This window comes from Octopus bimaculoides, chromosome 18, assembly GCF_001194135.2.
Source record: "Octopus bimaculoides isolate UCB-OBI-ISO-001 chromosome 18, ASM119413v2, whole genome shotgun sequence".
Classification (NCBI taxonomy): Eukaryota; Metazoa; Mollusca; class Cephalopoda; order Octopoda; family Octopodidae; genus Octopus; species Octopus bimaculoides.
In genome coordinates, this window is record NC_068998.1 from 40,156,088 (window position 1) to 40,164,526 (window position 8,439).

The 8,439-nt window shown below is 33.3% G+C and overlaps 1 long non-coding RNA gene across 1 annotated transcript in view; it reads left to right on the forward strand.

The window, feature by feature from the left end:
* The window catches only part of LOC128249796 (uncharacterized), a 308,813-nt gene that overhangs the window by 166,055 nt on the left and 134,319 nt on the right, over nucleotides 1-8,439 (forward strand). The window contains exon 2 of the long non-coding RNA XR_008265899.1: nucleotides 4,910-5,012. This is a non-coding gene — a long non-coding RNA (uncharacterized LOC128249796). The remainder of the gene's footprint in view (nucleotides 1-4,909; nucleotides 5,013-8,439) is intronic.

Here is an 8,439-nt window from a genome sequence, read left to right on the forward strand (position 1 = left end):
ATATATATATATATATATATATAATATACTATATTATATTATGGTTGTGCATATGTGTGTGTTTGTGTGCATATGCGCATAAGTTTGTGTGTGTGAGCTTATGTTATGTTTCCTTTTTTCACATGTGTTTCCTGATTGTAAACAAAAGCATGTCCAGGCTTCTTGACATGTCTTGACAGGCTGCAAGATCTCAGTGAGCAAAAGGCTACTGTTCATGCAAATGATGTTGTTTGTTTCAAGTTCTTTGTATAACCATGTCTGGGCTGTTCATTGTTAAACAGATAGTCAGATTATTGCCTTGCTTGGAAACAGGTGAGGGTTAGCATCAAGAAGGGCATCCAGCCCTAGAAAACTGTTCCAACTTAGTCTCATCTGAGCTATGCAAGAATGAAAAAATAAATGTTAGAATAATGTCAATGATGATATGTATATATATATATTCCTTTAAGTTTATTTATGGGAGATATCTTGGATATGGATATAAAAGCCCCTATTCTATTATGCTTGCTACAGCCTAATGATGTTAATTGGCAATTCTAGTTTTTTAGGGTTGCACCAAGCTGTGTTGATATAATGTAAGATTAATATAGTAATAGTAATAATAATAATCCTTAGATGGAATTTATAAATATTTTAATGCATAACTAGCTGCATTTCCACAAATTACATGATCTACCAAATGTCCACGGATACTACGGACTGCACTGTAATCATCTCAGGAATATGGACTATGATCTTAAGAAACATGTAATCTGTGGAAACGCACGTAGTGATGCCTTAAAATATTCATAAATTCCATCCAAGGATGGAATTTATTATTGCTATTACTATATATATTTATATATATATATAATATGACAAATTAGATATGTTGAAATTCTGTCTGATCTGATACCCTATTGCATTCTCTTCTTCTTAGTGGATGGTCATGTTTGTTTTGTTTTTTGTATGATTGAAGAGTTTAGAACAGTAGTTTTCAATGATTTTTTTTTTTTACCTATGGACCTCTTTGATTCTGATTTTACTCAGATGGACCCCCATAGCTATTCAGTGTTTAAAGAATCTTATTATATTTTTATAAATAAATAATATTTGGAATTGTATAAAAGATTGTAAAAATATTTTGTAAGAGCGTGGAACAAATTTATTGCACATAAATTTTAGCAACAAAATCTTATGTGTACCCTATGAGGGTCATATGGACCACTGCTCTAGAGACAACTTTAGAGAGAGAGAAAGAAAGTTGTTAACTGAGCAGATAAATTAATCAAAGACATTCTGTATCTACTTGCTACATTATCCATTATTTTTTTTTAAATTTGACTTGAGAGAGATTTTGCTACTATTTTTTGTTGCATAGAATCTCCCCTGTTGTCTCACAAAACACAGTGGACTGGTAGAATCATTAATACATAATAACTAGTTGCAGCCCTATATTTTACATTCTGAGTTAAAACTGTTAAGGGTCAATAAAGTTAGTACAAATTGAGCCCTGATGTCAACTGATATAATTAACTGTGGGTCGATGTATGGTCACCTGCATATTGTAACCTGTTTGGCTACAATATAGTAAATAGCAGAATGTACACTCATGGAGGCTTACAAGCATCACAACAAAAAGACTATACTACACAAGTGACCATTGACTAGAACCAATTGATATTATGTTGTTTCTTCCACTAAAAGTGAGACAAAATATACTCAATCAGTGTTTGACAAGTTCAGATATTTTGTAGATAACTGTTGTTATTTTTCCCCAGGTCAGCCTGATTGAGTAGGCCAATGATTAAAGAAATTCCAATTGTAATCATCAGATATTTTCTCCATATTTATAGAGCCCAAGATAACATTATCAAATGAATCTGAAATTTAGCTGTTGTTTTTAGCAGGTTGGGCAACTATGTAGATGCTCTGTCATTGTTTCATTTGCTAGTGGCAGTCATGGTTAGCAACTGATATCCAGCTCTTTGGTTTAGTTTGTGATTGAATAGTATAGAAGAAATGTTGTTGATTTAATTGTGTGATTATTTAATTTAAAATCAGTTGCTCTGATATCGCACTTTTGGCTGCCATCTCAACAGAGAACAAAACAAACCAAGTATGTGAAAAATTTGTTGAGTTGCTAATGCTGATCCAAATACAATTAAGACATCTCCAAGTTCATTTCTATCTTTTGTCTTAAAACCCAGAAAGGAGAAAAGAAATGGCTTAATGCAATTAAAACCAACAAGATCAATAATTGCAAGGAAAATGTTCATGAAAAACACGATATATTTTAAGTTAGTTGAAGACATTTTATTACAAAGAGGTTGAAAAAAAAAAAGAAATCGTTAACAACATTGAAATTATCTACGTTTGAGATTCAAATTCAATAACTTCTCTTTATTTCATTGAAGTTGACCACTTAAGTGAAATGAGGTTTATTCGTTAACTTAATAAGATGATCTCACATCTGGCTTACAAAAACTCCTTCAAACATTTGGTGCTTAATTACAGATATCCAGCTAAATAGTGATAAAATAGTTGTGACTAATGTCTTGTGAAGTTGTCATTGCTTCAGGTGAATAAATTGTGTGTTTACACCAGCATAACAGTATGCATCATGATATTGAATTGGGTGGTGGGGTTTGAATATTAAGACTAATGCAGAAAATAACAACTACAGGGAGAAAAATTTGATAAAAACCTAGAGTAGGAAATTTAATTCAATATTTTTTTGGTTTCATTTTTGTTTTCTCCTTCTTCAGATTTTCCAGTTTTAAATTTTAAATTGCTAAAACTAATGTTTCAATAAAACTAAAACTGGAAATTTAAACTCAGAAACCAAAACTCAGTAAAAAGAAAAATGAAATTATTTTACCAACTTTGTTATTATAAAAGTGGTGTATTTACAATAGGTGCAAACATGGTTATGTGGTTAAGAAGCTTACTTCACAGTCACATGGTTTTGAAATTGGTTCAATTGTATTTTCTACTACAACTTTGGGTTGATCAATAATTTGTGAGTGAAGGTTGGTAGTTGGTAACTGTATGGAAGCCCATTATGTGATTGTGTATATTTATAAATTTGTGTGTATGTTTGTGTCTGTCTATTACTGTCTTTACCATGCTTTGTGTTAATGTTCTATAACCTAACATTTCAACATAGAGATTGATAAGACTTATTGGGATTGACGTGATTAACTAAAACCCTTCAAGGTGGTCTGTTACCTGAAAGAAGTAAAAGAGTGAAAAGGGGGAACTTCAGCAAGATGAGCTGATAAGGGCCTGAACCTGCCAGTTGAAAAGCCAGCAATTAATTTATGATATTAATCAGTGCTGTGCTATGATAGGTTCAAACACCTATTATTAAATAGTTACCATTGGGAGGTACTGCCCACCTAGCATCACATAGATATCATTTGGAGATGCAGCTAATTACTATACATGGCAGGACACACTGTTTGACTGATGAATTATTTTTGTTAGCTTGCAGTGCTGGATTTAGCTCCGGTTATGGCCTATGATGGAATTATTGGTTACTGCCAACAGGACAATAGGCAAGTGCTGGAGAGTAAGGGTAAGTTCTCAGTGGGCAAGAACTGTTGTGATTCTCAGTTGAAGTGATTTCACTTGATTTATAACATTGATGTTCTTGCTGCTGAGTAAGTTGTTGTTGTTGTTTAACCCTAGGTTGGCCTTGATCAAGCAGGCCTATGATCAAATGAGTTCTCGTCGTGACCTTCTTCTTATTTTCATTTAAAGCCATATTACCTTATATATCTTACCTTTTTCTAAGATCGTTGGATGTGATTGAAGAAAGATTTGGCTACTGTATCTAGCAGGTTGAGCAACTGCATAGCTGTTTCATTAATGGCATGACCAGTGGAATAACACTAAAAGTGCTTCTACATAGTTGTTTTATGCTGCTAGAAATATTAACAAAAGCTTCTTTAAATCACAGTCTAGTATCTTATAAAAAGGATGGACTCTTTGGCCTTGTAATCACAGATGTATAAAAGATGAGAAGGTCATGGATTGTCTTTGATCATATTTCTACCCAATTAGAGCTAATCTAGAGCTAAATTATTATTGTTACAAGATTAACTCTGGGTTCACTTACACAATTAACAAATTCAATATTTTAAGGGTTACTCACTTAGATAACAATTAAACCATTTAATATTAATACTTGCAATAAATGTTTTGTGATTGGAATAACAAATTTAACCATAACTTTTTGTTCAACCAATTCCATTTGGTGTTACTAAATGAGAGCAACAAATTTGACACATTGATATCACCAACAGTACTGTCTCTAACTTCGATCAAACTTTAACCCTTTGATGTATTCACTGAGATGATACTGCACTGTGAGTTTAGTGTTTAGAAAATCTCAGCCTGGATAAAACTGGAATAAAAAGATAAATCTTTTTTTTTTTTCAATCTTTGATATTGTCGGTTTCAGAATCAAATTTAATCACTAAAGTTTCAATAATGTTAATCCAGAAATGAACTTTTTTGTTATCTACACACACACAAAAAAAAAAAAAAGTATATCTACAGACATCACTTGTAAGTGAGTTTCACATGGTAATTTGTGCCATGCTTTTGTTAATTGTTTAAGGTGCCAATGTAGGCATAAGCAAATATAGACACTCTTTCAGCTTTTGCACTCCTTAACCCAGCAGAACATTGAGAATATAACAGCTAGAAGGAGAAAGGGATGCACCAGTACACTTGGCTGGGACTCATTTTCAGCTGAGTAGACTGGAACAAAGTGAAATGAAGTACCTTACTCAAAGATATCATGTGCTACTCAGTTCAGGAATCAAACTCACAATTCTACTACTGTCATTTTTTAATTATTATTTCAATTAACTTAAATAGGTTGTATAAATTTTTCATAATTATTTCCTTTTTTTTTCAGGAAATCTTGCTGCCATTTGTGTATTCCATGGAAAAAGTGCTGGGCAAACAAACATTCTCTCTATTCTCTGGCAAAGGTTATTAATTCTACATCTTGCAGATTGGTATGTAGGAGTTTCTATTTTATATAATTTCTTTTTGCAACTTCTTTACTTATGGCATCACTATTTTTTTTCCCTCTTACTATTGCCTAAGTATTTTGTAGTACATACAATACAGCCTTTGAGAAAAACTCTTGTGTCTGTGCATTCCTACTGCAATATGTGTTTCACAGAAGCAGGTTGTTGGATCAGTACCTAACCCTCTTACTCTCAAGAAATAGCATTTTTCCTCCATAGAGTTGAACTCAATGCAGTGGCTCTAATGAAAATAGTGAATGCTGGGAGAAATATTTTCTTTGAAAAGAGAAAAGATAGAAGAGAGCGAAAAAAACGTCCATGCAGGAAAAGAAAGATCACATGAAGAAAAGAAATATGGACGATGATCACGTGTAAGCAATAAGAGAGAGAAAAAGAAAAAGAGAGTAAGTGAGAGAGAGAGAGAGAGAGACGGATAGAAAATAGTGAAAGAGGGAGGGGGAGAAAAAGGGAATTAGAGAAGGATGGAGGAAGAAAACAGTATAGAGTACGCCCCATGAACACAAACCCCCACCAAGGACAATTACCCCTGTAGTCAACAGATGATGATTTAAAACTTCTTAATACATTGGAGAGGCGGGTAATTGTCCTAGGGGGTAGTAGTTGTCAGGAGGAATTGTCCTATAGGGGGTAATTGTCCTGATATGATATATATATAGCCACATATATGAATAGTGCATCCTAATATGTTCAGGAAATAAATATACTGACTGAAATAAGAAGTGAGAAATATAAATAGAAAAAGTTATATTGGTAATACAAAAATCCAAAATAATTTGTTTTTCTTAAAATATCTGCACTACCAAAAACATAGTAGCTTTCTCATTTATAACTTAGATGTTTTCCCTCACATTAAAGGCCTTTTTTGATCTTTCTCTATTCTGACCTCTAGTGACCTCCTTGTTTCTCTTTTACTATATCTTATGCAAATGCATGGGATGCAAGAGATGCAGTTCTTGTGTTGTATTTATTCCTAAGTGAAGAATCTGCAAAGTGTGAAGTTACTTTCGAAAACAATTCTGATGTTATATGTACTGTAGATTATTTAGTATATCTCAGATAATCTTTTGTGATAGAGGAATTTGGTTTGTGGGTCCTTTGTAATGGGCTGGATATTTATTATAAAAGTACATGGTTTGATGGTTAGAAACATTTAAGTTTGTGGTCCATTAAATTATAGGTTCAATTTCTGGACCAGATAGCCTGTTGTGTCTTTGATCATTTCACATTCTTCCAGTCTTCTCTGTTGTGAGGAATACCAACTGAGCAACTGAATACTGGTACAGCTCTCTCACCCTTCCATCTGTCACATCCTGGATGTTCTACTGAGTGAAGGGTGAAGAGCCCAAGAGGGTGCCTGTCTCTGTTGGTGACTACACAAGCACTTAAAACAATTAGTGCAAAGTACATGTTACTAAACCATACTCACTCACAAGTGAGGGATATATATTTCTTGTACTGGGTATCTGTTATTTAGCAAAGTATTTTTCAGGTAGGTCATTTCTTGTATATAAGCTGATACATTAGAGCAGGTTGGTTTCACTTGCTTTTGTAGGCATTTGTTAGTTCTGTTTTTAAGACTATGTGGTTGGTGAGACTGTGGAATTCAGATTACTCTGTCAAATGTAATGCTTATTTATTCACCTTGTTTTGAATTAATCATGCATTATCTTGTACCCTCAAGATTCTGATGATGTGATAGTGTTTTTTTACACTGCAATCAGAGGGTAGGTGTGAGAGGTTGGATCTGGTTGGCTTGAAGTTAAAACATGTAGAATATTTAGACAAGATATAGCCAGTTTAAATGCTAAAGGGTTAAGTAGAGTCCAATGATAATAGATTTTAGATAATTTGATGTTCTAACATTTACTTGTCGATACATCAAGGAACAGCCGCTGGTTGTTACTTCCCCTATTTTTCAAAATAGATATTCAGAGTAGACATATCTTAACCAAGCTACAAGTAGGATTCTGTTTTTATAGAGTTAAGTCTATGTAGAATGTTTCATCTTCATTCTACCCATGTCATTAGTAGATGGCATACTGAGTTTTTACAGCTGATTGGTCTTTAGTGAGAACCTTGGTTTATGTATTTATGGAATGTATCTAGCTATTCATTGGTAGTCAGCATGATGATCTTTGTCCTTCATTTGGTTCATATTTCTAGCTGTGATTATTGCATTGTTCTTAATCATCATCATCATCGTTTAACATCCACTTTTCTATACTTGTATTAGTCAGACAGAATTCGTTGAGGCAGATTTTCTGTAGCCAGAAGCCCTTCCTATTGCCAACCTCTCTTGTTGCTAAGCAAGGTAATGTTTCCCCAAGACCAGGCATGTTTCTCACAGAAGTGTGCAAACAGCATCACTTGTTTGATATAATGATGCTCATTCAACCATCACGCAATGTCAGGACAAGGATACACATAAACACTCATGCATGCAAACACATACACATACACACACAAATTTATGACAGATTCTTTCAGTTTCCATCTACCAAATACAATCACAAGGTTTTGGGTCAGAGTGGGACTATAGTAAAAGATACTTGCCAAAAGTGTCATGCAGGAGACTGAACTCAAGACCATATGATCAGGAAGCAAGCTTCTCTACCACACAGCCATGCCTGTGCCTATAAGATGTTCAAAATTGACTATTCATTTATGTGAACCCCTTTTTAAAGACAAAAAAGTGTTTGTTGAGGAAAGTATGGCTGCTATATTACACAGGCTAAACAGCGTCATTGAATATAAATTGTAGAGTCTAATATCTAAAGCAGCTGACCTAGGCAAGTGCTGAATGGACAGTTTTTTTTATTTTTTCATTTTGCCTGACTGAAACAGTGTCCTTCTTCATATGGTTGTGTATAGTTTCAAAAGCTGCGAGCAAATGAATAAAGATAGATAAGGTGGTGGTGGCAGTAGTGGTAGCAACAGTAGTGGCAGCATTGGCAGAATTGACAACTACAATAACAGTGATGATTCTGCTGAAAAATATAGAAATGCTGATTTTTTTTTTTTTTTAATATGATGTTGATATATCATGAGAGAAATGTTATGATGGTGATGATGATAATGATGATGATTCTTTTCCATAATTTCAACACATAAATTGGCTAGATGTATTAGACATCAAACAAGGAAAAGATATGATTGATAAATATGTGTGTGTGCGTGTGTGTGTGTGTCTGTGTGTGTGTGTGTGTATATATATATATATATATATAAATGTTCCATTTATTGTCATCTGTTGTGTTCTTGTTCCTTTTTTGGGATTTATATATATATACACAAATACACACACATATATATACACATACATATATGTATATATACATATATATATATATATATATATATATATATATATATATATATATATATATATATA